We start from the raw sequence: 23,333 nt of genomic DNA on the forward strand, positions 1-23,333 counted from the left end.
GTGTGAATTCGCTCTCTGAAGTGAGACCACCTAGGAACGTCCCCTCACGAAATGAACACATCCAAAATGTCCTCTCTCAATGCTCAATGTCCATCCACCTCCAGACCTCACTCTGCATAACTCTCTTGGAGCAGTCTTCCATTGGTATCACAATTTTATCAGAAAATAGAGGCTAGAGTTTGGAAGGAGTAAGATAGCTGGAAATAGTCACATTTTTGTTGGAGCGAATATTGTGCAAATGCAATGTGGTTGAAGGAAAACTGAACAATTGTGGTTAAAAAATGAATGGAATCCATTTTCTAGCTGTCAGAAGAGGGGTTTTGGGATCCCTACACTGTAAAGTTATCGGTGTCTTTGGTCTTTTTGATTTATTTGTTTGCTGGAAAGGTGTCTCTGCATATCATGGTGTGAAAAACAGGTGCGTAAGATGAGAGAGATGGGTCGTTCATTGTCAGGTACTGAATTCTTCTATTTGAAATGAGACGTGTGATGATTAAATGGGGGAGGCCACCTCCTGTAGTAGGGATTATAGTGTTTGGTAATACTCCTGCTTTAATGTCTTCCATAGATTTGGGACTGGCAATTTGTTAGGGAAGTCGAATGCTTCTTGAGAGACCCTTGCCACTTTTACAGTTGATATTTTCTGGAAAATTAAGGGATAAGTCACTTTTTATAATGAAATGGTCACATATACACTAACATTCTACCCTAGGGAACATACTGAGTCTTTAATTAACCTGAAGCATGAAGTTTTTTCCCTTTTTATGGTGGAATAAAGCAGGAGAACCCTGAGGGAGTCCACAAATCCACAGGGAGAACATGTAAGCTCAATACTGAAAATTCAGAGCAGAAACATACAATATTCAATGAGAATTTAGTAAACAATGTCATAAAAATACCAATGTGTTAACCTAAATACATATATTGGTAAACCCCAACCAATGAGGTTCATGGTTTAAGTTCTGTAGTGGTTTTTATTACAACTGACAAACACATTTTATTTCATGTTAGACCTTAATTTAGACCTCCAGGCTTGATGCAATGTTGTAAAGAGATGGCTACACTCCAGTATGAGGTAACACCGCTGGGCTGTCCATCACATTGAAGTAGATTTAGCCAACCTGAGCCAGTGGCGAGGGGAGGAATGAAAAATTGACAAATTGCCCAAAAACAGTGTGAGCAGTTTATTCTGGTGGTCCAGCCATCAGTCTGTCTCTACTTGCCGCAGGTGTCTGAACCTATATGACATGGAGTTACAGGTGGTAAAACGTAGAAAACGAACTCAGAGAAAGTAGCAAGGAGGGTAATTGAGTACTTTTTAGTAAATATTTGCTTTGAAACTTATAGCTTTGAGCAACACATACACAGTGGAATGGCTAAGGTGAAACAAAAACTCATTACTACACAAAGGGAGTCTTATTTTCCTTCACTTTTAAAGACAGAGTTGACAAAAACTCAAATTGTCACCACTATGAACTCTTCAGGAAACAAATTTGCAACCGTCCCATGTATTGAAGTATTTTTAGAAATAAATTCACTCAAAGTTGTTTAGCAATTTGGATTTTTTTGGGGGTTTTTTGTGCCTGCCTGCCTGTTCTGGTCTGCAAATGTAGCAATGGGCTTTGGCAGCTTGCACGGCATGTGGCCCACACAGGCTGCCTCAGCAATATTCTCTGAGACAATACGAAAAGAGCCATCTGTTGATGTAGAACTGAGATTGCTTTTGGAATATAAATCGCGCCTGATGAACGAGGTGACGACAGACTTTGCCGTCTCTCGACGAGCCACAGTCCCTTGGCGAAGGCTTTAGCTAAGTCATTTGTTCAGGTGGACGCATCCACAAATCATCCTTTGATAAATTATTGTCAAGAGAATATTCATACATATCCTAATGTACACTGGCAGTCATGGAGGAAGGAGGAGGTGGCTCCAGTATGAGGAGGCTGTGCCCCAGCATATTTTGATCCTGTTAAGATTTAGATCAATTAATAGCAATAGCGTCATCACATTACAGAGCACAGACTCTCTCGTCTATTTCCTGTCTTGGTTGGTCTAATGGCTTGATGGAGATGTCTGGCCATTTTTCCATCCTACAATTTTCCCCTAATCTCATGAGCATTTTCTTTACCTCGTCTCGTCCCCCTCCTCCTTTTGAAAGCATTTTCGTTCTCGTCACAGCAGCCACCCTCCTCCGTGTTCTCGCACACTCGCTATCTCTCACTCGCTGTCTGGCATCGGTGTAAAGCATCCATTATAGAGCCATGCATGGGTGTCTGTTTGAGTGGGAGAAGAGAGCGACTTGGCACTGTTCGGGTCCCACCTGCAGAGGAAGCATGGACAGCTGAGCACTGGGGGCCCAGTTCATCTCTTATTCCCTCTTCCTCTGCCCAACTTAGCATCTCTACTGACCTTCCTCCTCTTCCTTTTCTCACACCTTCTCACTTCTCACCCTCGCTTTGTTGCACATCATTTTCTCCCATTTCTTCCTAACACTATTTTTTTGACTGACAGACATATTTCTTACATCGCTATTACAGTTTTTTAATGTCCTCTTTTAGTATGAAAGTTTTTTTTATTCCTGAAAACCATGTTAGTTTTATTCTTAGTCTTTTGAACAAATAGTAATTTTTAGTTGTAGCTATGTTCCTACTGTAGGTCAATTCTAGTTGTTTTTTTGGCCCATATGTGACACACATCTGATTTTTTTTAAAATGTTTTGTGACAAATTTAGATACCTAAAAATCTATCTTTGAAAGATGAAAAATACAATTTGTTCCTTCTTACCGAATGTGAAGCTTTCAGTAACCAAAGAATAAAAATCAATATTTTCAGTACACAGTTTTGTATTTTCAAAATAGCAGGGAATGTGGTCCTAAAAGTTTTATCACTGTAAAATTGCTTAAGTGCAGTAAATATGGGCAAAGACTAATAAACACTTCTGCTCAACTGACTTGACATAAACACAGTTAGGATTCAGTCTCACAAACTACACACACAACAACCAGGAAAATGTTTTACATTGTAAACATCTGTCTAATTATGCTTCCATCATTCATATATCTCCTCTTCATCAAAACATTAGCATTACCGTCATCATCTACAAATACAACGCTGGCCAAAAAACTGCAGACATCCGTGTTGTTTAGCCGTTTCCGTAATTGTCCACCAGATGAACAGCCACGGTGTAATTAGTCAACCTTTGCCCATTCGTGATGACCACGAGCCTTGTTTGCTTGTTGTTGCTGGCAACTCACCTCTGCGGCGAGCCAGGTCACCTCTTCAGCAACTGTCCATCTGTTTCTCCCTGCTCAAAGCGCTCCTTTGAATACAAATAGAAAATGCCGCTATGCTTCTGAGTATGCGCTATACCCTTTATCAATTTCACAGGTTTGAAACACATGATGTATAAACAGCTTTCTCAGCAGGAAAGAAACTTGACCTTAGACTGTTACACCATTGCTTGTTTATTAATTTTCAAATACATTGTTATTTTCATCCTCATTGAACACTTCAAACATACACGTTCCGTAAAAAATAGGCATTTGGCTCCTTGTAGGTTATTATGAGCATAGAGGGAAAACATATATAAAGCCTATTATGTTCAGCGTATATAACCTATTATGTTGTTTTGGATATATTCCAGTTTTATATCCGTGTGAGTGAAAGAAGGGAATCCATAAGGCCATCTGATTCTGTTTGTGTGTTAGTGTGTGATCATGCTCTCATATCAGTAGCTGTCTACTGGGATGATCCCTTTGCTAGAGCAAGTGCATTAGCCTTCCATGTGAAATTTGCATAGTCGGAGCACAAAGAATCCCCAAATGAGAGAAACTTGGGAAAACATGCTGACGAGCAGGAAGCTGCACTATAAAGGGCCAACACTATGCAACCTGACAGAACACAGAGTGTCTAAAAGCAAGTGTGGCTGCTGCAAAAAGGTTTTAAACTTAAAGAGGCAATAGAAGCCATTAATCCTCCTCAATGTTCAACAGCAAAGACTGTCCATGTGCAGTACCAATTTGGTAGATACTAATACCATTTTACGAAGGTGTAACTTAAAATAAAATAAAAAATGAAAAATCAATATCTCATTATCGTACGTAAGTAAACGCACGCATAAGTATTTGTAAAGTAAAGGTGCCTAGTATCGGTGTGCAACGCGTTCAAAGTCAACTCAATCTAAAATAAAAATGGGCTCAACTTTCATCATGCATGGTGTAATGTAACATCAGCAAATGAAACTGCGTTTTGATGCCACGAACTAAAAAAGAAACGATGATGGAGCAAAAAAAAAAAAAAGTTAAACACCCTTCCGTCTTTGTCCTGGTGACTGGGCATGCCAACAGCATTTTTTTTCAGTTGTCCCACGACCTTCTCATATTAGTTCATGGAAGTCAGACAAAAAAAATATGTTTTTCAAGATTTAATATACTATATAAAGTGTAGTTTCCGAAATTGACTGCCTGAGTTGTGTTTTAGTTTCATTATATGGCTTCTTATTATGTAACTGTTAGAAGAATGTAATATCAATAATACAACCAGATATTATAACTTTGTCATGAATATTTTAGGTCAGTCAAAATCCCTGTTTTTTCCTTTTTTCCTCCTATATTAGTCTTTATTCTTCTGTTCTTTTTTCTAATTAAAAGCCGAAAAATCATTACTTTAAATGTAAGGATATCTTCCAGTTGTAATTTGTACCAGAATATTGGGGAACTGAGTAGTATGGAGTAGGAAAATTCTTCTAATATTGTCCCCTATCCCACTTTTAGCCCCTCAGGATTTTTAGATATGGTATCATGGGATGGTTTTTTATACGTATTAACAAATTGTCATCTTCAAATCATCTCTTACTTTGGCATGTTTCCATGGCGACAGCAGTTCTCCACATTTTCACACATAAGAACTGTAATGTCAGTGTCTGTCTTCAAAGCCAGCTTTTCAAAATAATATCCAACCACTGATAAAAACAAGAATACACCTTGAGAAGCAACACTTTGCAGCCAATTAGTTTTAGAGCCTTTTTTTATGAATGTGCATGAGGAAATTCTAAGAAAGACCGAGAGTTTGCTGACAAAGCAAAGCGATGAAGTGAATCACAAATGAGTTTTGTTCCCGTCTGTTCGGTGGGATGGAAGAAGAGCCAATGTAAGAGTAAAACTAAACTCCAGATTAAAGACAAACACAAGAAAGGAAACATTTCCTCAAAGTTGTTCATAATGAACTCTTTAGTATTCACGACTATGGTGCTCGTAAGTAGCTGTGTGAAGAAATTTGCAGAGTGCTCCAAACTCTGCATACATTCACACCTAAGCACATCCGTCTAATTGCGCAAAATGAGTAAGGGCAGACTCTCAAAAATCCTTCACTACCCCTCTTATGAAGCATCCTTCATATAAGACACGCTCCAGTCCTTGCAGCTAAAGTGACTGTTGAAAAAAAGTTGGTTTTACTCCAAGGTGAAACACGTCTTGCCTGTCTTTGACAGTCTCATCGTTTAACTCCAACAAATGGTGCATTTTACGCAGCCAACATAATGCTGCATAATGTTTTTATGAGTTGACATGACTCTTAAAATCTTCCATCCTACTTATGTTTAAAGCTGCTTTTGCAAAGGCTGCATACTATTTCACATGTGAGCAAACTAAAGTGGCGCGCAATTAATCTTGATCAGTTCTCGTTTACATGAACACTCCTCCCTTACCATACCCCGAGGCATACCCTATTTTGCGGACAATAAGTCACACTTTTCCATGTTACAGCTAGAACCGCGACTCATATTCAAAAACCACTCATATGATATAATATAGAATTTTGCATCATCGGAAATGTCATTTAACATCGGTCAACCATGAAGAAAACATCACACTTCACCAGCTGTAAGAGGCCAATCTTGATTAAGAAGCACCTTGACTACTTTATTGAATATTTATTTTTGCAATTCATGGTAAACACTACAATCTATTATACTTGTAAAATGACACTAAAGTCATCTGTGTAGATTATCACATGACATGAAAGTGGTACATACAAAAAGCAACTTGTACTCAGATACAATAGGGTCTAAAACAGGGTCTTATTTTGCCGTCATAAGGGTATTTTTGACTTAACTTTGGAGTGTTCTATATACCGAGAACTAGGACAATAACGTAAAATTTAACAAAATTTTAAAGCCGATATGTTGATTGTACATCCCGGAAGACATTCTGACTTCAACTGTCATTGAATGTTTATTTTTCTAGCACAGGTCTCATAAAAATGTCTTCTCTTCCCAGTTATGCTATTCTTATAGCTCCCCCCAGAGCCACTATCTAATTGGTGTCTTTGTGGTCCTACTGCTGACGCTATCCTCCACGCAGACATGTTATGAGGTTTACAAGTAACTGTGATTCCTTGGCTGGGTGTCTGCGGCTGTTTCTTGCTTCTTCCCTGGACTCCCGCTCGCTTGCTGAAGGCTTCATTAAGCAGGAATGGGAGGTGGTTTCAGAGAGAGAGAACAGCTGTTTAGCTAAGTGTGTGCATTGTTAGCCAACCTCCTCCGTATGGCTAACTGCCGGGATCAGTCCCCATGCTTCTAATAGAATGCTCATTAGGAGAGAGGCGGGCGAGTCGATGGGAAACAGCGCCGCTGTGCATCCTCGGCCATTTGTCCAATCCCTCTGGTCTCTATTAAACAGCTGTATGGAGCAAACCATCCCTCTGTGGATGTATCCATTGCATCTAAGCTCTATTGAACCCTGACCCAAGCACCCTACAATGAACATCGCCGACATGGTGAGTCGGGTTCTCCTTGGAGACATTGTCTAGCGAGTGTAATAGCAAAACATGTTTCACATCCTCGCAGGTGCAGAAAGATGCGAGATTTAGAACAAACAGAAATCCCAGAGGACAAACAGGCGTTACCTTGCATTTCAGGGTCCTCAAGATAGAATCTGTGTGTTCTGCTATGTTTATGTGTATGTTCAGACAATGTCCCTCTAGCAGTTCAGTGTTAAAGTCTCCAAACACTGTCGATGGTGCTGCATTAATTTGTCAAGAAGCCAAAAGCACAAGTGTGTGCCCGTGTCACAATTCATGAAGATGGAAAGCTGTGACACAAGGACATGCCACTGTGAATATTTAAATTGTGCTCATGGGAACAGCGACATATCAGAGCCAAAAATAGGATTTCTGTCATAGCAGAAATATACCTCAGGCTTGATTGTTCCAACACTGAATGATTAGAGATTTGCCAGCATGCATCGTGCAGGTATCTAAACACAAGGGAGACACACTGTTCATCAGTTTGAGGCTTAACTGAAATGAGATTTTGTCTGTTTGTAACTGACAGGGACGAATATGTCTTTAATTTATGTAAATATTCACAGTTGACGGTCAGAAGATCTAATATGTCTTGGAACCATAATTGCCTTGAGGACCGAAGAAAGCAAATAAACAAACAAAACTGTCTTGCTAATAATCACCACACTTAAAATATGCATTGTTTGACTTATGGCAGTACTTAAGACCAGGAATTTTCTGCATCATATACTCAACATAGCCTTAAAATATACAAATACGCCATAAAGCTATTATTTAAGAAAGACTTAAACCAAACAAAGCATTTACCACCAAAATTATGAAGGCAAATTAACACTGTTTCTAAACTTAATGTACAGAAAACAAGGTTAAAAAAAGAAAGAAATACAAACTATTATGATTAGGATGACAATCTAATAATAAATAGTCAAAGGGATTCTACTAACCACAAAAACTACATTCAATGTAATGTTTAGTTGTATATTTTATTCATCTTTTTTCAGATTATTCGTTTTTACAACTAGCCGTTTTAGTAAAACCAGATAGAGGTGCAAAAAGAGACGACTACTGTGCCATATTTGCGAGCTTGACCATTGAACAAATGAAATAAGCAGTAACAACACCCACAAAACCAATAGATGTGAGTACGGTACAGATCTGCTGCTGGCATGTCCAGCTCCTATGGGATTAACTGTTGTTAAAGGTTGGCCTGCGTAAATACCACTACTCCCCTCCCCCTGTTTCAACTAACCTCACCTCGGCTACGTGCACGAGCAAACAAATACACACATCCACACTCTGGGTGCATGTGTACATGTAAGCCTGCATATCGTCCTACTTCAGAGGATTTTATGCGGCTACAGCTGTTCTCCTAAAATAAAAGACAAGGGAGAGTAATGTGAAAGATGTGGAAATAGACAAATTGTAGTGTATGGTATTTTAGAAGATATGACAAAACAAGGTAATTTTTTTACACAATTATACATGTTATGGTTTTTATTGCCCAAAGACAGGCTTGAATATATAAGACTGATAATTAGAAGTGGGGTTGTTGATTCAGAAAGGCAACTTAATGCCCTTACAGCTTCCTCCAAAACACAGCCATGCAGCAGCCATCACCGCAACAGCACAAAATGCATTGGTGCATTCAAGAACTATGTCGTGGCACAAAGAAAGATGGCAGAATCACACACTATTACTACATAAATACGTAAGATCGGAAAATGTAATTTACTATATAAACAAAAACAGTGAATTGTGACCCTTAATTATAGTGTTACTGTTTAGACTGACTGTTAAACCATCTTTCCAAGGCCTTTTCTTATAAAGTGATATCAAATATTAGGATGTTATTGCACTATTTGAGATTACAGTGATTTATAGGAATTAAGAGGAAATTGTAAAATTGCAGCGGTAGCCCTAAATCACTAGTGTAGTACTCTTTGTGACACAGAAGTACACACAGTATATACTTACTGGGAAAGATAAGTGATTTGTATACAGTCACTGTTTTAGTCTACATGACTTGCTAAATAATTTCCCTCTTCATCTATTTGATGCACGGACGTACACAACAACGTTATCTGTGACAGACACATTGTTATTCTTTCATTCAGTGAAGAAAGACTGTGTTCATAGAATTTTTTTGGAAGACTAAGGACGCCTATGACGATAATGGCAACAAATTTATATCAGGGACATTCTTACCTCTTGGAATTTGCTGAATGTGCTGTTGTGTGTTCGTGACAGCGGGAAGTCGTGAATTTAGTTGAAGGACTGTCAAATCGCCGCTCATGTTGTTGTTGGGGAGGTCTACACTATCATTTTTTGAGCACTTTGTTTTTAGAAGGACCACAATTGGTAGAAATATTCTAGGAACATATACGCCTCAATCTGCAGAGCCTGATTTATATCAAGACTGATGAATTAATTGCATACTTATTGTTGATTGCAGGTAAAAAGTTAGCCTGTATAAGGTATGCACAACCTTCACAGCCTTTTGCCTGTAGGAATATAGTTTGTTGTTTACATAGTATATACTGCGATATGCACCATTACTCATACAGTCATTTTTCGTTCTGCTTGTCATCACAAGGGTCACGGGGTTGCTGGAGTCCATCGCAGCTAGCTTTGGGAAGCATGCAGGGAGACAACCTGAATGGGATGTCAGCCTATCTCAGGGTACTAATTCATATGGAATTAATTACAAGACTTTCCCTCTGCTATGCATAAGTGAATAAGTTAAATCAATTCCCAAGGTATTGTTGGGGAAAGTCTAGTTTAGTGGTAGAACACCATCAAGAATCATTGGAATGAATAAGAACAGATTTCAATTACCAACATAGTCTCAATTCAAAATAAATTGTATACGTTTTTAGGAAAGATTTCCCAGGATGTGTGGGTGTTATATTTTTTTCTTTGATTTGACTTCCTGAGGGTAGAATGACCACATATTCTAGAAGGATTGTCCAAATAGTGTATATTGAAGCAGATTAAAGCCCTCAAGTGTAGAAATCACACAATTCCCGCTTATCTGGTCCACGGCCCAAGCAGCTGTGATGGCTTTCGGAAGGGTTTGCTCAAAGCATTTTAATTTAACTGTATTTTGTGCTGCTCTGCCACTTGCCTTTAGGGTCATATTGGTTTACTATGCTCAGCAACTGTGTATATGTGTATTAGATTTGAGGGGCCTTGAGATGAAATCTAATTTCCTTCAACTCAGACGAAGGTATGGCTTGCCGTTATACATCCAGATATTCTAACCCACGTTCAGTAGCGCCTATCAAATACAAAGTTTATGGAACTTACGAGTCTATTGTTTCCTCTAAACAAATCCTGATTTATTGTTTGTATTATAATATTGCCGTATACTTTATGTTGAAATATGTAACTAACAATTTTTCACATTGATCATTGCAGTTCATGTGAGATTTTTTTTCATGGGCCAAATATTATAATGAAGGTAATAAAGCAGTGAGATTACTCTGCGGCTTTTGGGAAGTGACAGTTCATTTTGGTTACAGGTATATGCCAACTGATAACAGATTGATGCCACAAACTGGATTGGACATGCAATTAATATCTATCACACCACCTCCATTTAGTACACTAATGCATCATACTGAATACCATAAGGGGGAAAATGGAGTGATAGGAAACATCTCAATGGCTGGCTGTGTGTCAAACTCATTTGAGTTTACGATCACAAAAGTACGCCCCTACCTGGTCATTACATGACTTGGTAATTAAAGGTCAGGCCATCTTCCTCCAAACCTACCTTTCATATGGAAAAGAAAATGATTATAATTATAGAAGAAAAAAGGGTCTTCCCAGATTGTTTACAAATACTACTCACAATTAACTGGATCGTGGTTAGAGGTCTGCATATACTGTTCCAAAATGTTGAGTCTTTTAGTTTTTACTTTGACGTTGCTGGAACTCTTATCAGGTGGCTCTTTTCTTTCTGCTGTGAATTTTAATGAGTGGGCACTGGTAAAAGTCCTTTTTCATGGCATAATCGCAAAATATGTGTCTTTTTCTGTAAAGAAATGAGGTGTCATTGCTATTTACCATGCAGCGGACTTTTATTCTCTCTTATCCTCCCTTGACCTGTGCCCCTCCCCTCATCACTCTGCCTTTAGTAGGGAAATGAGAATAGATGCCCATAAACCCATTTTTCCCCCGTCTGATTGTTAAAGATATATTTTCTACTTTTCCTCATAGTATGCACAAATGAGGTTAGTCAAATTGATGAATGCTTTGGTCCATACATTTTAATCATAATAACCAAGTGAGCTAGCCACAACAAGGTGTATTAGAATAAAGTGATTTAAATTGATTGATCTCCATTAGCATTGTGACCGACTGTAACTCATATGCTGAATAATGGCTTTTGTGGAATACATAGTACATATAACTCTTAAAAGTCTGAATTCCATGGGTAGGAAAGGGGGATAAAAAAAAGGCAGAATTTCCAGTTGATTTGATTTGTTTAAGTCATTTTGGAGGGGCAGACATTTCAAATTCACAAAGCCAATTTTGTGGAAGCAAATGTCATAACCTTGTTGTCTCAAAGTACATTTATTGTAAGTGAATCTAGTAGCTAAAGAGTCTGCCATTGTAATTGACTCAATGGGAGTTTAGGGCATGAAGAATGAAGCTATGACTGTAGACATAGTGCTCTCTGGGGATATTCTCTGGCCAAACAGCTGCTCTCCAACATAGATAAGACAAACAACCTCTCACTCAAAGCAAAATCATACCAGAATGGCACTCAGAAAAATAACAATTTGGAGTTCTCGCTCATAATTCTTTGCTTTGGACTGATTTCTTGGACACTTCTTTTGTGGTTATGCTGCAGCCTTCATCCAAACTGAGGTGAAGTGGAAATGATTCCGTTTAATCAGGACACGCCATTGCAATCTCTGCTTCAAACACGCATCCAGCACGAACGATTTATTGAACCGAAAGTACACTCTAAAATGCCAGGAGCAAGGTTTCCCCACAAGAGATATAATTTTACTGAAAAACTTACCAAGTAGCATTATGCTTGGTCAAACTCATATGTGGCATTGGTAATGATGTTGAACTTTTGAGCTTATGAATGGAACATTGTGCGCTTATGGACTAATGGAATTCAAAGTAATGATGTTGCATGTGTGAGTGTAACATGCTGGGTTTATGGAGTCTGTCAAAAGTGTGGTAATGAAAGAATCACATTTGCCCACAGTTTGTCTAAAGCATGTTTATACATAAATACAAAGTACACGACAATATTCACCTTAGTCAGAAGACCCCTTAACTTAATTATCTTCCAAAGGTGACTGGTCGGTTCACCAAGGTTGAAACCATCGCTAGTCTTTGATGCTCCATTGAGTCATCCATGTCTAACTTTAGTTTGCAAGGATCAGATTGGAATTTTTTGTATATGTTTTGCGTATGTGACCGAACCAAAAGATTTCTCTTCACAAGAGATAAATGATTATTTTCAAGCTGCAGTGCAATTAGTTTCTGCAGCACAACAATGATCCAAAACAGTAGTTGAATTCTCAATGACTTTGAAAAAAGAAAAATGTTCAATTTAAGTATGACGACCTCTCATCTGGGCAGTCACATAACCATGATCAAAGAAAAAAAAACAGGGCTTTGCAAACCCATACCCATTTTCTATTTGCTGTTTATACGGTGTGCCGCCTCGAATTAAGCCAAGCCTGCATGGCATCTCGCTGCAGGGCTGGTGGCACAATGGGCAGAGTAAGGGCCAGTGGTGTCAGACTCAGGGTGAGAAGCAAGACACGCATACACACATCTTGAAGAATATGTTTACGTTGCCAGAACCTGAGCCGAGTATTGCACGTTCATGTCCAGTCCTCGAGTTAATCAGCTTGGATGCAGCTGCCAGCGAGACCGCTGACCCCTAAAGAGGCTGCAATAGATGGATTCATTCTAATCAGAATAGCACTCTCATTCTGTGAGAGGAAGCCGGAATTCGCAAACACAACAGGAGACTTTCTTTTTTTAAACATTGCCTCTGGTTGTTGCTCATTAACAGTGTTTTACATGAAAAGAATTGTTTATGTTCTTGGTCAGAAAGAAAAAAAAGTTTGCACTGCATGTGGTGCCTAATTAGCTTGCTGAATCATATGATAGAGCGAACCCGCAACTTTTGGTCCTGTGGCTGTACTGTGTTATCATACATATGACGTTTCCCCTGAAGATTTTAGGTGTTACTAGATTATGATTGGCCATCCCATGGGAAAAACACTTCATATTCCGAGGGTGTACATGTAGAGCAGAGTCATACTCTTAGTATACATGAAAGTGATTTACACTTTGAATGGATGCTCTAGTCAGATAGGATCAGACACACACTCTTCAGGGCTTCTAAGCCAAATCCAATGTATTGAAAGAAAAGGGCCCTCGTAAGCAATACGATCTACTACTGTCTTCGTTTCAGATGAGTATCCATCTCTCCTCCTTCAATAGCCCCACAGCTAATTTGTTTCTGCAAGCACTTAGGTCCCTTTCTCTTTTTGCCTGTCATTCTTTCTTCCCATCATTCCTTTAAACCCCTCTAGAGCTCCTCAAGGGGACATAAACCCCTTGAGATGATTTGTCTGTCACAAATGCAAACTGTGCCCTCTCGGTGGCTTTTCTTGGCCCAAAAAAATGAAGTACATCCATCCCATCTGGCTGTCAGAGGCAAAATGTAGCCAAGAATAGAAGCTCGCCATCCTTCCACATTTCACGGCTGAACTGACAAAGTCATGTGCGACTTATATCTTTGACCCTTCCGTGACATAGTCTACAACAGATTTGTCCTTAAGAAGCTTTTTTTTGTACGCTATGTGTCATTTGTTGTTGAACATCAGCATTAAGGAGAAACTAAACACTCATTGTAAAAAAATGTCAATATCTTATTCACCTATCTGATACTGTTTGGTTAGATACATGAATTATCGATTTATTTACTCATGTAAGAATACTATGTCTCAACCCTTTCTTGCTTGGTTAATTGACAATGAAATCCTTACAGTTATTCAGTAACCATAAAAAAACTCATCAGTATTTTTGGGGTTATCTGCTGGCTCAGGATTTACCTTATAATATCGTATTGCGTAAACAAAATGTCTTCTTTCTAGCGACTGGTAGCTAAGTGGTCCCTTAGCTATTCGACTAAGCATCGGCACTAGGTCAGTACGAGCAGACCAGTGTATCTCTTGAAACTCCTTTACGTTGGCAATTAAAATGATTCTGCACACTTAATGCTGACAGCCTGGCACAGTTTCAACTCCTATCGATCTGTTTTTAAACAAACAGGGTTAACTTAAATGTGTAGTGGCAGTGCAAAGCTTCTATTGGTGCTAGTAGATCCAATGTTAATTACGTGTATTTAGAAGCAGTTGAAGTCATGACTTTCATTTCTATCGCAGAGTTGTCACGTGGACCCTTGTCCAATTAAGCGCCGTTTCTGTGGGAACTATAGGCTCTAATCGTTTCCTCAACCCCCTGATCTGGAATCTATTTGTGGACAGCAGGAGGAGAGAGAGAGGAATCAGAAAACATCTTTAACAACTCGTCTCATCTAATGAGATTAACAGAGCCGCTTACACAGTCATGACATAGAGATATACACAGATAACCCTGTAATATCTCATTATTCTTCCCATTTCCGCATTGGCGGCTATTTGAGGCGGCGTGCATGTTATGTTGTCCCATATCAGAACCTACATCTAAACACAAGAACCGGCATGGAACGAGCGTGGTGAATGCTGTCTCGAATGCCAGAACACAATAAAGGACATGGAGATAGCAGCATTTGCTTCTCACAGGCTGCAGCTTTAGTGACACTTGCATGAGTGCAAATGGAAAAATTCAGCGTGCAGTTCTTCAGCTGAGTGCGTAGGTTGTGGCAGTACGTTATGACTGTATACGCTGCGACAAGATGCAGCTGAATGACTATGGAAAAGACTGGTTTGGTAGCTTTGTTTCTGGACTACATAAAATGAAGTGTCACTCTACCTAGTTTTTAAAAGAAGAGAGTTTATTGTAAAAAAAGTGTGTATACCAGTCCTATCAAAACACAAAATTTCCAATGAGATTTTATTCCAGAACGTCTGACTGAGACCTTAGTTACACTAGGTAAAGTGATTTTAAATTTGTATTCTACAGAGGTTATTTTATGATATAAAACATAGTTACCAGACCTCCCACCCCTCAACCTGCGCAACTTTAGATAGAATCATTTGTCTCCAAAGGTTCCATTAGTACACCTCTGAATAACATTGTAGCCTCATTACCATTTTAGATAGCAAGGAAAAAAAAGATAGTTATCCGTAGAAAAAGAATGACTTTATTAAAGCAATGTTAATCAGATTTTAATCCAGAACGTCTGACAGAGACCATTGTTATACAAGGTACAGCAATGTAATGAGTTTGCATTTTAAAAGAGGTAATTTTATCACACCTGCAGCACCTCCCACGCAATTAGATATACTATAATTTGTCTCTCAAATTGTCATTAGTAAATTTCTACATAACTTTGTAACCTCATTACCATTCAAGAAAACAAGAAAAAGATTATACTAAAAAGAACGATGTGTTTAACACAATGTTGATCATCAACAGAAAATATTTAAAGTGCATTAACTAGCCTGATTTTTTAAAAAGTATTTATATAAACTAAGTCAAATACTACATGCGCATTGTCATATTTCCTTCTTCTGTCTCTCTTTGTGTAACTTTCCTTTTGCCATACTTTTTATCTATTTGTAAAAAGCAAAAGGTTGTGTCTTGAGCATTTCTTTACTCTCTTCATATTGTTTGCTTTGTCTAAAATATCCTTACATCATAGTGACAAGGAGAGAGCCACTGTTACCTACTGTAGCGGAAGTGATATTACACTTAAATCTAGTTCTGCTAATAAAAAAAGTATATTCCCAAGGGTCAATGGCGACCCACTATTGGAGAACCACTGCACTTGTGTCATAGGTAATAATACTTTCAAAAACAACGATAAAATGCTCCTTTCCAAAATGTAGTACAACCTTTATTGCACACCATCCCATTCCACCCATGCATCGGGGAAATTCAGTGAGGCAGATGGAGTTTTTAAAAGAGAACCCACAAAGGAACATAAAGAATGAAAAGTCCAACACAAGGCCAGAAGTTCAAAACTTCTTTAACTTTTTTTCCCCCATATGTAAATGTAACAATGTTTTTCAAATCAGAACAAGTGTCCTTTGCATATTATACCTGACCTTTAAGTTTCCACTGTACTTAAAACAACTGCTCCAACCTTTAAGTCCTATACTCTGATAAGTGGTTTAATTAGCATTTTCTCTTCAGCTGGATCAAATGGTATTTTTAAAACCAAGTTCCACTGCCAGTGTCCAAACTGTAGGTTGTGCACCCTTTATGGTCCACCATTCATGTTTTTCTGGTTAGTACACACATATCTGCAGTACACATACTGAAGCTTATGACTAGTAATGCAAGGGAGTGTAATAGGGATAAGGTGGGGTTGTTGGTTCGATCCCAGGTTGCATGTTCTCCCTAGGCTTGTATGGATTTTCTCCGGGTACTCTGGTTTCCTCCCATATGCCAAATACATGAAGGGGAGGCTTGTTGAACACTCTAAATTGGGAATTGTAATTTGAATAATTGAAGTTATGCTTTGTCTGCTAGCCTATTGATGAGTCAAAGGAAAATATAGAACCTGATATGCATACCAACGGATGATATTAGCCTCTGTACACAAGAATTGTGTTGTATTGACTAGTGAATGTTGCATGTCTCGTCATAATTTGAAGACTCTACAACATCCACCGGTCTCAGATGCATATCGATCTGCAGTACAGCCTGTCAATTAGGTCATATTTATCCATTCGCGTCTCAAACTTTCTTGCTGCTTTCCATTTCCTTTCTTCTCACTTCTCACTCACATTTTTTTTGTTCACTGTGCTTTGTATCAGTCTTCTTTGCTCCACTTTTCAGTTTCCCTCTTCTTTCTTCCCTCCATCCACACTTATGGATCAAACTCTTTATCTGGCCAAAGCTGCTGCCTGCAGGCAAGCAGGCAAGCTCTTCACAGGCTCTAACTGAAGACCAAACAACGTTATATAAGGTTGGCACGAAGCATGGTTAACGCTGATAAATGAAAACATCGCCCATTCAAACATGGCCTCTTTTATGGTGCGGAAAAAGAATGAGAAGGTCACTCATTATGTTTTGAACTCTACGACTTTTAACTAATAAAAGGTTATGCAAACTGAAAGAAAGTAGTTTTAAATCGTTTGGGTTAGATATACAGAATTAAATCATATGTTACCTATTTACTGGTTAACTAGGAATTCTGGCTGAGTCTTTTACATCCTTGCGACAGGTTGAAATTTGCTTTTATTTTGAAATGCCCCCAAACGCTCGTTTCAAGGGTAGCAGACGAGCACATTGCTTATTACTCTGGTCACCAACAAGCCACAAGGGACCACTTGGGTAGCCCTCAGGCGTGTTCCAAAAATAGCTTACCATTGATGGTACTTTGTGATTTCCTGCAAGAAAGGAAGAGAAATAACACTATAATGTTGTAGTTGAACTTTACCTTAAGTATAAGTAGTGATTAGGTAGTAGATCATTACATTATTACCCATAGGGTATACAATAATAGCTATTTTTCTTGTTTCTTCATCATTGATAGACACTAGAAATGTATTTCCTTGTCATTGTGGTAGGTTTGAAAACTACATCTGCAGCCTGAGCTGACAAAAGTGCACTGTGATTAATAAACCTAACATGACATTGACTTAAAAGAGAAAAAAAAAATGAATAATTGAAATTTCTATTGAAAGCGAGTGCTCTTTTTAATCATTATTTAATCACAATATGTCCTTCAAATCTTACCTTTGGAGCATAGCAGATATGTTTACAGATCTAAGTAATACTAGTGTTTATGGATTTTATTTAAAAACATCTCCACAGTTAAGAATAGACGACGCCATGACACTCCAGGCCTCAAGACGCCACATGAGTTAAAGGAAGATGGATAGTTATGGCTTAGAGTGAGATTTTTACAGCAAGTATATCTAAATGGTCGGCTTATACGTCCAGTTTGTGTATGTATGGCATTATATGTTGTCAAGTTAAGCATGCAACAGCCTTGTATGGCTTAATGCTGCTCGCTTATGCATGCAAACACACTCAAGCTCATCATATATGGAGTGCAACATCAAAATTTTCCTTGTTCTCATTCCCGTTTTGATGTTGACATGTTTGATGTTGGACAGAGAATTAATAGGCCTGACAGACAATGTACTTGTGCTGTATCAAGGCTTCAGGGCCAATGTATAATTAGCCGTAAGCTGATGCATGATTCGACCACAGGCCCTCATGCTTAAGTAGTTTTAGTCACATGGATGTAGCCGCAAGGACTGTAGCCACGGTGTTGACAGTTTTAACTCTTTAACTGCAAGTGACCACTGGTGTGAAATGGATAATTCAATCTCCTGAGGTGGGTTGGAATAAATAAATCATATGGCGTTATCATGTCGGCTGTAATAATTATGCCTCGTGGCATGTAATGGTGAAATGGCATGTTTAAGAATTTCACTGGACACATTTCAATTTTACTTAAGGGTGCACTCTATGGTCTGTAGAGATTTGCTTAGTGGATAAATATGGTGGAGGTATGAAGCCTTGGAGAATTCAGGCTTCATTGAGCTCAGGCTCGTGCCTAATAATTAGAGAGGAGGGACTCAGAACGGACCATTGGAACAGAGACAGCGAGTACTCGATTGAAAGCGACACGAAACAGAGCAAGCGAAAGATTAAAGATGAGGAAGCACAAGGAGAAGCTCAAGCAGGAGCTGGGAGGGATGAATCAGTGGGAAAAAGAACATTTGTATTTTTTTTCCTTTGAATGAAATTTGATAACAGCTTCACAGAATTAGCTCTTGGAGATTGTTTTTTTGTGGGGGGGGGGGGGGGGTGCAAACTAGGTCATCAAATGTTTCTTGTTTTCACTTTTTGGGAGTTACTCAACTAGATAGTGCTAGTATATGCTGTCCAATTACTAGGCAACATAAAATACATTAGTTTTAAAACTAGGCTTTTGTATTTTTGTCTGCTAGAGTAGCTTGTCATTAAGCATCTCTAGAAATAGAACAAATCAAAAATAACATTTCTTGCACTACTTATCAACCAGTATTTTCACCTGGCCGCAATCATCGTCTCGCCCTCCTGCACCGTGCCCCGCGGTGAACACTTTAAAAACCAAGTGCAGTGTGAAAAAAGGCTATAACCATGTTTTAAATTGTTTTTAAAAGTCGCCTACTATGTCCCAGGGCCAATCTGATAATGTTCACCACCGATGCTTCACTTTCATTTACCAACTGTTCCAGATTACAAAGTACACTCTTTTTACAGTGCTTTTTTCTGGCTTCATTGCTAACAGAACATCCTCATCCATTAACACACATAAATACATCAGCATTTATCCAGAGCGCTGCTGCATCACGTCCCCCTCTGACCTATTCTCGCCAGCATTTCATTTAAATTACACCAAATATGGTGTGAGCCTGTAGTTGTGAACTGTCCAAGGGCCATCAACATCTTTCCCTCTCCCCATATCGACTATAAATTACCCTCCGGAAGCCACTCCACCACCAATCCCTTTTCTGACCACATGCCCATTTAACGGGTGTCCATTGAGGGACTAGCACAGTCAAGGTCAGCTCACCGCAGCATTTAAACGACAGTGGCGCTACCCAACAGCATTTTAGCTGCAGCCCAATGAGTGATTACCTCACAGCTCCAGTCATAATTCAGCATGACCTCAATCTGCCAGCAACGCTATGCTTTGATGGATCAGCTCGTGGTTTAGGTGTTGGGTTCTAGCATGTCAAACAGGCCGATAACGATAGGGCGATCTGTTGCTTCTCCAAAGGAAAAACATTTTTGATAACAACCTACAATGATAGCCAGTGTTGAAGCAAAGTAAAGAGTTTCTTAACTACAATGTCACAAACGTTAACCCCGTCAAAATGATGCATGTGTGCCAATTCATCATCTTTATGTCTTATCAATCAAAGTCAGTACTGTCACACCTGCACACGTACACACTTACTTCATACAGTGGATAATTAGTGGATTTTCTCTGTGGGTGATCAGTGCTCGTGGCCCCCTCCCTTACTTTTATCCCTCTTTGACCTTCCCTAGTGGCTTCCTACCACAGTGGGGCTCATCACACATAGCTCTAATACATATTTATTGCTCCGGTGACAGCTCCTGTGCGCTGGATTTATATGATTCTTGGCAAACAATAGTGAAACCAAACTCACTCTTGCTCCTTTTCATCAAACAAAGCGAAAGATAAATCTCGGGATTGTCAGGCTAGTTCAGTCCTCCTCAGCAGTCAGCCATCTGCGCATTCCGACGCTAACGCTGCCAGAACCTGCAGGGCCTGTTGCATTCATAGCGTTCCCGTAAATTAAAGTAAATACTATACATGATTAATGTACACTGTATGGACGTCTTAGAGGACAGCACCAATGGGGCTCATGGTCACCAATACTACTTGCAGAGAAAGGTTCTTACAAACAAACGTACCCGTAAAGAAGGATATTTATGTATTGTTACTTTGCCAGGAGGGATGCATAGTAGTGGTGCTTTGACTTATGAGTTTAATTTGGTCCCACTAACAATTAAACTCAGCCGGAGTAGATTATTTTGAATCTAATTGTCTGGTTGTGAGTTGACGCTCTCCCACGTATTCTTGACAATGTAATGCTTTTGAGTTTGATAGGTTTTTTATTGTTGTTTTTAATTAATGGCTGAAAGAAAGTGACTGTGGTTCTCCTTGGCCATATCTGAGGGCATCAATGCAGGTTAATTGTAGGGTGAAGAATCACCAATTTGACAACAATGCAATATCACCCTTTAAACAAATATATTGACCAAAAAAAGACCCATAATTGAAAAACTGTCTAATTTGTATGTACTATATAAAGTGGCCAGTAATTATGTATATTTTCAGGGCGAAATAAACTACGTGTCATCAACATTCATTTGCGGTGGTGCCTGGTTCTCACTCTCCTTTAGTAAACAAACTAGCTCCTGTTAGAAGGTGGTATTCACATGCATACAAACAGACGGTGTGCAGAATAATTTTCTATGATATTGCATGGCATAGCATCAATCTAAGTAATTACTGGGCCACTACTGCGGTTATAGATAAGAAAAAGAATTATTAAATTGCTACAAAGTGAAAAATAACCTCCAAAGTGTTATTTTATGATTAATTTATAAGTTGTAAAAACATACCTGTGAGGGTGGAAAAAAAACATGAATACGGTCTTATTCCAATAATTTCTGAGGGGAAATTATACAGTGAAATATGACAGGCCTATTGTTAAGTCAAGATACATTGGGATAATGTGAATTATTGACCATATAAAGTTTCAAGGGGAGCCAAGGTGTCTAGCCAAACTGTGATTGATTAATCAACAGATTACTTAGAGTTGTGCAGCAATACTTGTAATCAAACGTCTTGTTGATCATGGATTTTCCCTGCAGGCAAATATGTTCTCATTGAACACATGATCAAAACCTTTTAGAAGTGGCGACGGCACCGAAGGGCAAGCTCTATGCGCCATTCCTTTGACTGCACAGTATTAGCTAAGTTGAGTTGTGATGAGAGGACACAAGTAGTAAAGACTAGGCGGGGGGAAACAAGAACAGGAGGATAGTTACAAAGATGGTCAGACAAGCTTTTGCAGCTGCCACACATCCCACCGCCCACACCAGCAAATTGCATCTTATAACTGTCAGTCTAAATCTTTCAAGTGGGTAAAATCCTCGACATCTGATCTGTTCACAACATAGGCCACCACCCTGCGGAGAAGCACAGCTGATAGGACAGCTTCAAGGGCAGTGCCGCAAGTGGTGGCTATTGCATCTAATGCAATTCATTTAGTCGATTCTTTAAACTCACACTCCATGCAAAAAAACTCCATACTTATGTTGAAATGTTTTGTGTTTGTCACACATATTTTGACACATTATTTGGCATTCCTGGCATATGTTGGAAAATCTATTTTGTAGTGTGCATTGAGCTGCTGTTGTGCATACACTTAAATGATTCACACTCAAAATGCTTCAAAAGTCAATTGTTCTGTCTTAACACTTCTTGTCAGTATTGTCAAGGATGAAATGGAGTCTTTTTATTTATGTTTTTCTCTATTACAGAAGCAGGAAAATGTAATAAATAATTTCTGGGTTGTTACTCAAATTGTTAAGAAAGAGTCTTTTCGCTGAGATTATGTTAGATACTAAACACTGTGTAATAATTTACACATTTGGCTTTTAAAATGACTTCAATGCTCATATGAGATAATACTGGTATGGAACTTGATCATATTTTTGGGGTATGCAATTGCATTTCTTATTGCTTTGCTCAGCATTCTTTGAATATCAGGATCCAAACTCACTAGTCATGCAACTTTCAAAAACATTGAACAGTTCACCCATGCAGACAACTAAGTCTACTTACGAATGTGAACAAATGTAAATAGGATTGTAAATAAACACTTAATCTTTGCCAAGAAGAAATAAGCCTCCCGCTGCCACTGATTAAGGCTACCAAAGTGATATATCTGGCACTTAAGTCTTCTGTTTACCTCATAAACACAGAGACTTCAACAGCCACCCACCCACACACTGATGCTGAAATATTACTTTCAAACTCTGCATGCCAGCATGTGTTTCCACAAAACATTTTGTGACGTTTTGTTACTGCCAATAATAATTATCTGTCTTATGATTCCGCCATCATTGCAATACCATCACTGTGACCATATCAATGGTTTTTGGGCTCTGATTTCAAAATCAGTAAAACAGTTTAGGTCCTGTAATGCTGATACGCAATTCTGTCGTCCCACAAACAGAGAGGATGTCACCTTTAATCTTTTCTATGGAATGGGACCATTTTTGACGGGATACGATTCAATTATTGTGAGCAAATTATGTTTCCTATTTGGGATGAATGCCTAGTAGTGGAAAGTCGTCTTGGATTTCCTTCATTCTGCACAGCAACTAAGCGATAATTTGATTTGGGAGCGAACCCACGAGACTCTAGACGTGTTTGCATTGCCTTCCACTACGCACACACAACACCAAGCTTCTATATTGACTAACTCCATTGGAGGTCTGTATGATATTGTGTTTATTGCTGTAGATCACAAGCATGGGACCTTAGTGCTACCAGGTTGTATTTTCTTGGCAAGTAAATGTGAACAGCTTCATTCCCTTTGCACTAAAGGAGTAGGAGTTTTCTTTTATTTATAGCATTCCACCTACAAACCCTTGTAGAAGCCAGTGATTTTTGCTGGTAAAACGTTTATGCAGATATATAGTTGTATCTATGAAAGCTAAATGTCACTAAAAGCAATAAAGAGAGACACCTTTAGGCACTAGGATGAAATTTCCGGGTCGCGAGTAGACAATTTATAGGTGTCTGTAAATCTACCTTCCAGGTAAATATT

At 38.8% G+C, this 23,333-nt stretch overlaps 1 protein-coding gene across 4 annotated transcripts in view; it reads left to right on the forward strand.

Annotated features, from left to right (window-relative positions):
• Positions 1-23,333, forward strand: part of nlgn3a (neuroligin 3a) — a 132,003-nt gene that overhangs the window by 93,532 nt on the left and 15,138 nt on the right. The gene's annotated exons all lie outside the window — the stretch shown is intronic.

This window comes from Stigmatopora nigra, chromosome 14 (genome assembly GCF_051989575.1).
Source record: "Stigmatopora nigra isolate UIUO_SnigA chromosome 14, RoL_Snig_1.1, whole genome shotgun sequence".
Classification (NCBI taxonomy): Eukaryota; Metazoa; Chordata; class Actinopteri; order Syngnathiformes; family Syngnathidae; genus Stigmatopora; species Stigmatopora nigra.